At 33.6% G+C, this 12,436-nt stretch overlaps 1 protein-coding gene across 1 annotated transcript in view; it reads left to right on the top strand.

Moving 5' to 3' along the window:
• The window catches only part of GLRA3 (glycine receptor alpha 3), a 222,710-nt gene that overhangs the window by 172,056 nt on the left and 38,218 nt on the right, over positions 1-12,436 (top strand). The gene's annotated exons all lie outside the window — the stretch shown is intronic.

Here is a 12,436-nt window from a genome sequence, read left to right on the forward strand (position 1 = left end):
TCAGGTGCCTTTCTGTGGTCATAAATGATAACTAAACACTAAATATCATAAAAAAAGTCTGGATTATATTGTCCTAGAAAATTATTCTTTATATTTCCTATTCTAAAATTCATTTATTTTTCTATTATATCACAAAATCTTTTAAGATTTTATTATATTTTCCTTTCATATTCATATTTTGTAATTCATCAAAGCTGAATGTCATTTTCATTCACTTAAATAGCATTATACATTCCTTGTTATCATATTTACAAATGTTAAGACCATGTCAATTATTTTTAATTCCAGACAGAAATCCATGCTTATCCCTATGAATTTTTATCACTAAGTCAGTCATATGTTAGAAATATTTTAGTCATTTAAAAGTATTTTAATAGTTTGATAAATTCCTCCAAAATTTTTAATTTTATATTTATTTGATATATTTTATTAATATTAAATTATATACTATCTTTTATTTTTCCTATACAAACTTCTTTACTCTTTTAAAAATGCCATATAGATTAGATAGCTAATACTTTCACTTAAAGACATAATATGTTTTTCCCAATAACGTGTCTTTCCCAAGTAATTTGGATTTTATATGCCAAGGTACAAGAACATAGTAAATATTTAACAAATAGGTTTTCATTCATTTTAAGTGAGTCTATCATTGACTTCCTCAGTCTATTTATCTAGTATCTCCAGTCTTTTTTTTTTCTATTATCCCTTCTAAGGTGGGAAGTCACAATGACAATCTTCAAATCAATCAATCATTCAAGATTTTTTATTAAAAATTTTATCTGTTCAAGGCACTGGGGAATACAAAGAAAGAATAAAAGTCTCTGTCCTCAAATAAGTTAAATGGACATTTACTACACATTTTGTCCAGTAATTCCACAATTTCTATTCTTCAAGTCCTTTAAAACATCAATTAAACAGGTGCCTTCTCACTGGATCTTTATGAAGACCTCTTCAATTTATTTGATTAGATCAAATATGTTCTATTAACTGCTTTTATAAATCAGTGCTGCTATCAAAGTGTGTACTTCAGAAGGTAATTTTAGAGGGGGAATGTTTCTTTTTAGTATCTTATTCAGAGAAGACCCAGACAAATAATTCAAATAATCCCTGCTATTCTCATTTCACATTGGAGCCCATCTTCAGTACCATGTCTAAGCAGTCCCTTCTTTTCTCTTAATGGCTCATATCTTTGAGAAAATAATTTTACTTTCTTGGGAAGTTCTAACAAGATCCTTCTCAAATTCATTTTTGTAACATCTCTAATTTGTAATTGAGATGGATTTTTCTTCCAATGTCTAATATAAGTTTAAAGTAAATTAATAGATTTCCCCACTTAGAGCATTAAATCAATGGCTATGTAATCAAAACATTTTTAAATCTGCCTCTATAAAAGAACAGAGAAAGCCAGAAGTCTCTTGACTTATTTATTCCTTGTCTCAACCCAATACATAGTTACGAAATTCCTGTTTTGTGTAGCACACTAGGCAAGGTTTTGGGAGAGTTTAGGTAAATGTTCAAGTTATCCATAAATTATTAAGACTTTGTGGGTTGCCTCCAAGAAGGTTAGCTCCACAGAAATTAAACATACTCCTTTGCAAATCATCTCTTGATGCCACTTTTAGACTTTTCATTTAGAGAATTCCTATGTCTAGAACTAAATTATCTTTTCCTAATTAACTCTTTCACTTTTCTAAATATGTTTATTTCTGTAGTACTATTCTCCTTCCTGCTTCCTCTATTCATTGCCTTGGCATAATCCTAGACTCTTCACTCTTCCTTATTGCATATATCCAACCAGTGGCTAAATTTTGCCATTTCTAGCTGCACAAATTCTTCTGATTCCTTTCTTTCTCTTAAACAACTTCCCACCCCAGGTTCCCTCATGAGCTTGTACCCAGATTATTGCAACAAGTCTTAATTGGTCTAGCTGGCTCAAGTCTCTAAGCATTCCATTCTATTATACACACTGCTTATTCAGTTGCTTTCAGTCCTGTCCATCTCTTTATACCTCCTTTTGGGGTATTGCAGAAGCCCATTTAAAGTTGAGTAAATTAAAGCCAACAGGGTTAAGAGACTTGCCCAGCATCACAATAATAAGTATCTGAGACCAAATTTGAACTCAGGAAAATGAGTCTCCCTGAGTACATGCATAGTATTCTATCCAATGCAACACTTAGCTACCAAAGTATTTTTGTCTTTGCAACTCCCTTATTCCATCATTTCCAGTGACTTCCTATCACCTCTCAGATAAAATTTAAATTCTGTTTAACTTTTAAAGCCCTAAGCAACTGAGTTTTAGACTGCCTTTACTATCTGATTCAATATTAATTACACTTCTACACTCTGTTATCCAACCAAATGTTCTTCTCTCTGTTCCTCAGTAAAGACACACAATGTCCTATACTTGTGTTTTTGCACTGGCCATCTCATCTGCCAAGAATACATTCTGTCCTTACCTCTGGCTCTGTAAAATTCCTATCTTCCTCCAAGATGAAGTTCAAACATCAAAGTCTGCATAAATACTTTCCTGCTAAGCTAAGTGCCCTCCCTCCCAAACTTTCCTGGTTTTAACTACTTCATATCTATTTCTATTAACATTATATTTAAGCCACTATAGTTTATATGTGCAATTTTCTTTTATTAAAATGTAAGCTTCTAGGGAATCAGAATGGTTTCTTTCTTTGTACTTACATCTCTAGCTCCTATTATCCTCTGTTATATATGGTGCTTAATAAGCACTTGCTTATTAGTTGAAGGAACTGGCAATTAGATATGTTATTACATTCAATCTCTATTGTTTACTTCAGCTGAAATATTCTTTACCTTTAAGGTAAATCATAAGAGTTGAGAGGATTATTAAAGTTTTAAATTTCTATGGAAAGGGAACACCCTCCTTTTCTTTTCAGTAAATATTTTATTGTTTCTGAGATGTTTTAAGACACCAGGATTAATTGGCAGAATAGGGAAGACTTTAAAGACTGAAAGTTCCATCCTGTTTCACTGTCATAATATAACTATAAGTTAGATAATGAGCACCCTACAGTGCATTGATTAAGGCTAGTATTTTGAATTAGTACATAGAAATTTACAGTGTACTGATAGTATTTCAAAAGAGAGAAATAAATTAATTTGATACATAGTTAGCAAGAATAAATAAAACAGGAAATGATTAATCATCTCATTCATTATTCCTAGTACCAAATACCCAGCTAAACTCTTCCCAGATCTAGATGTTTTTCGTTCTCTTCCCAAGCAGTGGTGACTTTAACTCTATATTTACATTGTCCAAGAATTTCCACCTATGCAACTGTTTTCCCCTAGTCTCTGCCTTCTTGACCTGGTAGTATCCTGAGGTCACAAATATCTCCCTAAGATATCCTCACAAATAACTGATTTTGTTTTTAAAAGACAATCTTTGCTGTGTGACCTAGACATATCTTGTGGTCCTTATCCCAAATTCCAGAAATTCTAATTATGGTTCCAGGTTGGACAAACAGAATATTCTTCTCTGACAAGACCACCTCTAACAATTGTAGCCTCTTAACACTTGAAAATGTTAACTTTATACCATGCACCTTTAATGGATTTCCTGTGTTGTGTGCTTGGGAATCATAGGGTAATATAGAAGCTATCTTCCAACTATACATCTTAAATTTTATCACCCTTGCAGACCTCAAAAAACTGAGGATAATGTCACTGAGTCCATGGTAAGACATTTCATGACTTCTATATTTTCATTTAAATAATTCTCTATTACTCACTTGAAACAACCAAGCCCTATTCATTTTATTTCATTAGGGAATTGATACCCAAAAGAGAGCTGAAATAAGTTTGCCCACTGTGTGAGCCATGAAGACCTTTTAGTTCAGCACTGTGGTCAGGTTAGGGTCAAGGTAATTCATCTCTTATAATTCTAGTTGACAACAGTCATTGACATAAGACATATCCTGCCACAGTTTCATGAACCATAAAATGGAAATGATAATAATAGTACCTGCTTCTCAGGGTTGTTGTGAATATCAAAAGTTACACAATATTTGACACATAGTAGGTGCTTAGCAATTGCTTATTCCCTTCCCTCACTACATTGAGAAAACTTGTTACTCTATTTCCCCCCAAATAAGTACTAGTATTTTGATGCATAATTCATCCCCTCCCCCTTAAGTTTCCAAGTAATTTGGAAAATACTAGCTCTCCAAAAGAAAAGACCTTAACAGTTATTTATTTCAAATTTTTAATTATACAAATGTAAATGCATAGAATGATTCATTAAAACCTAGCTTAAAACCTAGAAGGCCTGGCTGGGGACTTCCAGCCAAGATGGCAGAGAGAAGCCAGGCCCTGTGCTAAGGTCTCCTGATCTTCCCTCATATATAATATGAAACAAGCCTCTTAGGAAATCTGATTGACAAAACCCAGAAAGAAAAGCTATAAGAAGAACATCTACCTCAAGGTCTGTCTTCAGGAATCATAAGTAAACTGAGCACAAAGCTCAGAGAGCCAGTGGTGGCAGAGTGAGAGCTTGGCTAGCCTAAGATCACCCCAGAGGCTTTCACTCTGAGAAACAACTAGAGAGTGGAGGCATGGCCCTGGGCCTGACAGTCTGAAACTTACCAAAAGGGCTAGATGGTAAGTTCCAGTCTCTAGCACCCCTTACTGACCTGGAGGATATATTACACTCAGTGAGCAAAGCCTCTAGCACCCCCCACTGGCTGGCTCATATAGACTTACTAAACCCAATGAGTAAATCCTCTAGAGATCCCAGCACCAAATCTCTCTGAATCAGCCCTTCCCCCAACACAAGAGCTTAGGAAAAATGAAGAAAGACCAGCAGAAAAGGGGGGGGGGGGGTCCATAGAAAAATTCCTAGAAAGAAAAGACCCTAACTCAGAGAAAAACATAAAACCTCAGAGGAGAATATGATTTGGTCTCCAGCACAGAAAGATTTCCTTAAAGAAATCATGAAGGAATTTAAAAATAAAATGGAAAATTTGGAAAGAGAAATCCAAGAAAAGATTAACACCTTGTAGCAAGAAAACTAATCTTTGGAAAATACAATTGGACAAATGCAAAAAGAAAATAATTTTCTCAAAACCTCAATTGGTCAAATGGAAAACTCTTTGTTTTAGGATTTTGCAAGGCAAATGGGATTAAGTGGCTTGCCCAAGGCTACACAGCTAGGTAATTATTAAGTGACTGAGGCCGGATTTTAACTCAAGTACTCCTGACTCCAGGGCTGGTGCTCTATCCATGGTGCCACCTAGTCATCCCTCAAATGGAAAATTCTTACAAAAATAGAATTGACCAAGTGGAAAAGGATATATGCAAAGGGTAAATGAAGAAAATACTTCCCTAAAAAAATAATGGAGTCTGTGGAAACCAATGACCTCATGAAACAACAAGAATGTATAAAACAAAATGAAAATACTGAAAAAATAGAAGAAAATGTAAAATATTTCATCAGCAAAACCACTGACCTCGAAAAATAGATCGAGAAGAGATAACCTATGAATTATTGGTCTTCCTGAAAACATTGAAGAGAAAAAAAAAACCGCCTAGATTTAACATTATAGGATTTAATGATGGAAAACTGCCCTGATATCATGGAACCAGAGGGCAAAATAATTATTGAAATAATACATCACTCCTCCAAAATGGAATCTTAAAATGAAAATGCCAAGCAATATTGTAGCCAAATTCCAGAATTATCAGGTAAAAGAGAAAATCCTGTAATCAGTCAGAAAGAAAGAATTTAGATACCAAGGAGTCACAGTAAGGATTATGCAGGACCTGACTGCATCAACATTAAGGGATTGAAGGGCCTGGAATGTGATATTCCAAAAAGCAAGGGAGCTTGGAATGCAGCCAAGAATCCATTATCCAGCAAAACTAAGCGTTCTCTTCCAGGGCAAAAGATGGACATTTAATGAAATAAGACACTTCCAACTTTTCCTGAGGGAAAAGACTAGAGCTTAATAGAAAATGTGGACTTCAAACAACAGACTCAAGAGATACATGAAAAGGTAAAATAAAAAAAAAGTGGGGGGGAGAAAAAAATTTATAAAATAAGATAAAATTGGCTATATCCCTACCTGAGAGAAAGACTCTAATAACTCTCAAGATTTGTAACTCTATTAGAGAGAATTTATTTAGCCAGAAGTGATGTACATATATGACTTATTTGAGAAACTGCTATCCAATAAGATGAAAATGGCTATATCCTTACTTGGGAGAAAGACTCTAATAATTCTCAATAATTGTAATTCTCATAGAAAGAATATACTTAGGCATCAATGATGGACACTCATGACCTTTCTGTGACTCAGAATGATTTAAAAACAATACCTTAAAAATGGGGACTGTTAAGAGATGGGAAGATGGAGGCGAATGAATGGGGTAAATCTCATTACATTGAGGCACAAAGGACCTATTGAAATAGAGGGAAAGAAGAGAGGAGATGAGAACCACTTGAATCTTACTCTCATCGTATTGGCTTAAAATTAACACACATATACTCATTTAAGTTAAGAAACTTATCTTACCTTCAAAGTGTTAAAAGGGGAAAATGGGAGGGGGAGGAAAGGGGGAACCAATGGAAGTAAGGGAAGGAAAAAAGGACAAAGGGGAAAGGGGGAAAAAAGGGAAGGGGGGATTTAGGAGGGCAAACATACTGCAGGTAGTGGTATTCAGAAACAAAATACCAGGGAATATGGATGAACAGGGGAAAAAAGGGGGAAAATACAAACTAAGGAAAGATGATAAGTAGGGCAGTAAAGAGTTAGTAATTATAACTTTGAATGTGAATGGAGTGAACTCTCCCTTAAAATGTAAGCGAATAGCAGAGTGGATTAAAAAACAGAATCCTACAATAAGCTGTTTACAAGAATCTCATTTGAAGCAGAGAGATCCATATGGAGTAAAGGTAAAAGGTTGGAGCAAACTATATTTTGCTTCAGCTGAAGTGAAAAAAGCAGGAATAACAATCCTTATCTCAGACAAAGCAGCTGCAAAAATAGATAGGGTTAAAAGAGATAATGAAGGAAATTATATCCTCCTAAAAAGTACTATAGACAATAAAGCAGTTTCAATACTAAATATATATGCATCCAATGGAATAGCATCCAAATTCTTAGAGGAGAAGTTGAAGGAGTTAAATGAAGACATAGACAGCAAAACTCTACTAGTCGGAGACCTCAACATTCCACTCTCATATTTAGATGAATATAACCATAAAATGAACAAGAAGGAAGTTAAGGAAGCAAATCAATTGTTAGTAAACCTAGACATGATAGCCTATGGAGGAAACTGAATCAAATAGAAAGGAATGTACTTTCTTTTCTACAGTACATGGCACTTACACAAAAATTGACCATGTACTAAGGCATAAAAATCTAATAATCAATTTCAGAAAGGCCAAAATAGTGACTACATCTTTCTCAGATAATTATACAATAAAAATCACATGCAATATTGGACCAGGGAGATAAAGGCACAAAACTAATTGGAAACTAAATAAGCTCATTTTAAAGAATGAGTGGATCAAACAACAAATTCTAGAAAGAATTATTTTATCCTAGATAATGACAATAATGAAGCAACATACCAAAACCCATGGGATACCCTCAAGGCAGCAGTCAGGGGACATATTATATCTTTAAATGCTTATATGAATACATTAGCAAAAGAGGAATTCAATGAACTAAATATGCATCTAAAAATTAGAGAAAGAACAAATTAAAATCCCACAGTTAAATACCAAATTAAAATTTCTAAAAATTAAAGGAGAAATTAATCAATTCAAAAAGCAAAAAATCTATTGAACTAATAAATAAAACCAAGTGCTAATTTTATGAAAAAAACAATAAAATTGATAAACCCCTGGTCAATTTGATTAAAAGAAAGAAGAAAACCAAATTGCTAGTATCATAAATGAAAAAGGTGAGCTCAACACCAATGAGGAGGAAATTAATGTAATAATTCAGAAGTATTTTGCCCAACTCTATGCCAATAAATTTGATAATCTAAAAGAAATGGGTGAATATTTACAAAAATTTGAGTTGCCCAGGTTAAATGAAGAGGAAATTAAAAACCTAAATAACCCTATCTCAGAAAAAAAATTCAACAAGCTATTATTGAACTCCCTAAGAAAAAATCTCTAGGGCCAGGTGAATTCACAAATGAATTCTATCAAACATTTAAGGAATGACTGGTTCCAATTCTATATTAAAAATCTTTGAAAAAAATAGGTGAAGATGGAACTCTGCCTAACTCTTTCTATGACACCAATGTGGTTCTGATACCTGAACCAGGAAGAATTAAAACAGAGAAAGAAAGCTTAGACCTATCTCCCTGATAAATATAGATGCAAAAATCTTAAATAAAATCTTAGCAAAATGATTACAAGAAATTATCACTAGGATAATACATTATGACCAGGTAGGATTTATCCCAGGAATTCAGGGTTGTTTCTATATTAGGGAAAAGTGTCAGTATAATTAATTATATCAACAACAAACATATCAGAAATCATATGATTATATCAATAGATGTTGAAAAAGCTTTTTAACAAAATACAACACCCATTCCTACTAAAAACACTAGAGAGCATTGGAATAAATGGATTGTTCCTTAGAAACATTATAAGCAAACCATGAGATCAAGGACTAGTTTGTCTGTCAGATCTACAGAAAGGGATGCAATTTATGACCAAGGAAGAGATGTAGAACATCATTAAAACAAACTAGACAATTTTGATTACATTATATTAAAAAAATTTTGCACAGAAAAAACTGCTGTAACTAAGATCAAAAGAAATGTGGTAAATTGGGATACAATTTTTATGACTAATATTTCTGACAAAGAACTCATTTCTCAAATATACAGAGAAATGAGTCATAATTTAAAAAAAAAAAGACAAGCCATTCCCAAATTGACAAATGGTCAAAGGTTATACAAAGGCAATTTATAGATGAAGAAATCAAAGTGATCCATAGTCATTTGGAAAATTGATCTAAATCACTAATTATTAGAGAAATGCAAATTAAAGCTTCTCTGAGGTACCATCTCACACCTCTCGGACTGGCCATTATGACCAGAAAGGACCATGATCACTGTTGGAAGGGATGTGGGAAATCTGGTACACTAATATATTGTTGGTGGAGCTGTGAACTCATGCAACCTTTCTAGAGAGCACTTTGGAATTATGCCCAAAAGGCAGCAAAAATGTGCATACCCTTTGATCCAGCAATGCCACTACTGGGTCTATACCCTGAAGAGATGATGAAAAAAGGGTAAAAACATCACCTGTATGATAATATTCATAGCAGCTCTGTTTGTGGTGGCAAAGAATTGGAAATTGAATGAATGTCCATCAATTGGGGAATGGCTTAATAAACTATGGTATATGTATGTCATGGAACACTATTGTTCAATTAGAAGCCAAGGAGGGATGGAAATTCAGGGAAGCCTGGAAGGGTTTGCATGAACTGATGCTGAGCAAGATGAGCAGAACCAGAAGAGCAATGCACACCCTAACAGCAACATGGGAGTGCTAATCAACCTTAATGAACTTGCTCATATCAACAAGGCAACAATCAAGCACAAATTTGGGATATCTGTGACAGAGAATGCCATCTGTATCCTAAGAAAGAATTGTGGAGTTTGAACAAAGATCGAAGACTATTACCTTTAATTTAAAAAAAAATGTTATCTTGTTATGTAATTCTGCTATATCTCATACTTTATGTTTCTTCCTTAAAGATATAATTTCTCTCTCTCATCACATTCAATTTAGATTAATGCATACCATGGAAACAATGTAAACTGCCTTCTGTGGGGGATGCAGTTTGGGAAGCAAGATTAGGGGGAATTGTAAAATTAAAAATAAATAAAATCTTTCAAAAAAACTAAAAGGCCTGGCTGGGTTCAATTTCTACCATTCCTATATGCTGATTGTGTGAGATAGAATAAGTAACAACTCTAAGCACTTTAAGAATTTAGTAGGACAATAAGTTATAGGACAGATGTTTGTCTCTAATGGGAGAGAAAGATTGCTTATATAGAGTTACTTACTAATGATCTATTCAAAGATCTGACTTTTAAAATTGTATACATTAGAATTTGTAACCCAGAATTGTGATTGGCCAAATTATAATTATTCTAACAGTCAAAACTCTCTTCTTTGCTAAACCAGTGTTTTTTTCCTGCTACATAACACTGCTTCTCTGAGTATTATATCTCTATTTCTTAAAAGCATCTTTTTTTTGAAACAACTTGTAGCCTACTTTTGGTGAAGAAATGATCCATCAGGTAAGACATGTTCTATTCCCTCATTCCTAAATTACACTAGTGAGGATTGTATTTGATTATTTTGGTAAGAAGTAAAACTTCTTTGATTAATATTGAATTTTTTGACTTCTGTGCACCATTTTGGGACATGTCTGGTTAGAAGACTCTAACTGCTTGATTAAAACTGTAAGCCATGTTTATTACCACCAGCTAATTCCTGCACAAAATTTGTTTTAAAATTATGAAAACAGGTCAAAAGAGTTTGAGATAAGATAAAGAATATAATGAAAAGTATTAAGTACCTACTCCATATTGAAACACATTATTGAAACATAATAGGACAGTGTTTGCAATTCAATAAGAGAACAGGCATGGAAAGGAAAATTTAATCAATCCATATTAAATGATGCAATTTCACTGAGTCTCGTGGTTTTTTGTTTTGTTTTGTTTTTTGTCCTTTAATCAAAACTTAACTTAGATAAAATGAAATAATCAATTTTCTTTTCGGTTTTAGGCTTTTTGCATGTGATATAATTTTCTAAAGTCTGTCTTTTGTAGACAAAAGTGACATAACTGCCCATTAGTATTTGCTAAATACTTGGAGATTTTTTCCTAGCAATAGAAATGGTTCACACCAAACTATTTATTCACAATGTATCATGATTAGCTGGATTGTGGTCATGTCTTTTATATGGCTGCGTCTATGCAAGGATTTTTTTTCTTTCTACATTCAGTTGTTCTGTACAGTGATTGAACCCACAGCCTTGCTCTCATTAGCTGCATGTTCTCACCAACTGGACCAAATTTATATAAAGTACAGCAGAAATTATGAGAAACAGTTGGGACCCTCTTAAAACTTTTTGAATGGAAGTAATATGCTAAAAAATAAAACTTTTCTGACTCCCTTAACTACTAGTGCCCATCTCAGCTAGCCAATGTTTAGCAAACTGCATTTAGTTACATTGTATCTCTTATAATTATTTTCTTTATATTTGTTTTTCATATACTTATATACATCCATGTTACCCCTCTAAGCTACTTAAGAACAGTAATTGTTTCATATATTGTCTTTGGAACCCCATTGTCTAACATAGTGCCTGTTATAAAGTAGATGTTCATTAAATGCTTTATCAAATTATTTAGCCCAAGAACTGCTAGGTGGCACAATGGATAGAGTGCCAGCCTGCACTCATCTTCATGGGTCTGAATCTGACTTCTACTCACTAGCTGTGTGATGATGGACAAATCCCATAACCCTATTTGCCTCAGGTCCTCATCTGGAAAATGAGCTAGAAGAAGAAATGGCAAATTCAGAAAACCCCAAATGGGATCAAAAATAGTTGGACAAAACTGAAGACTGAAATGAATGAACAACAAATGTTTAGCCCTTGTTCCTCCTATTTTATAGCACTCTGCATAAAGCCAGCCCTCAATAAAATGCTTTTAAATGATGCTTTGTTTTTGTTGCATTTGTAAATTGTGAATCATAAATTGATGTATTTACTACTCCCAAATCTCTATATAACATGTCTTAATAATTATGTGCATATAAAGGCCATAAATGGATGACTGTGTGCATAACTATTTGAAACAGTAATGAATCTAAGAAACAATTAGATTAAAAAACTAGATAGGACTCTTTCTTCCCTGAAATTATCTTAGAAATAATCTTGGAGTATAAAATGATAAAGCTTAAGGAGTTTTTGCTCTTTCTGAAATTCTCCTCCCTTATTTCTTCATATGTCCCTTTGGATATGGGCAGAAATTCTGCTGTTCATCTCTCTAGGCTTGTAGAAATAGGGGACTACTGAGTATGACTTGGTTGACAAAAGATCAGCACTATTTTATTACTACTCACTTTTCAGTATGAGCAATATGGTATTTGGGACTGTCTTACATAAGAAGTTATTGAATGTTAAAGTCCTCCTCAGATTTAGTACCAAATATTAGATGGCTTTAGAGAAAAGCCTATTCAATATCAGTCATCACTGCCTGCATTGCAGTGATATAAATTTTGACTATTATCAGCAGACCATGGACAGGGTGTTCAAAAAGTAGCCAGGTCAAACCAAAACAACTACTGATGCTGCTACTTCGAGATTTTGTGGGAGTATTTCCTTACCTGTGTATATTCTAGTCTCTGTAT

Source organism: Macrotis lagotis, chromosome 3 (genome assembly GCF_037893015.1).
Source record: "Macrotis lagotis isolate mMagLag1 chromosome 3, bilby.v1.9.chrom.fasta, whole genome shotgun sequence".
Lineage (NCBI taxonomy): Eukaryota > Metazoa > Chordata > Mammalia > Peramelemorphia > Peramelidae > Macrotis > Macrotis lagotis.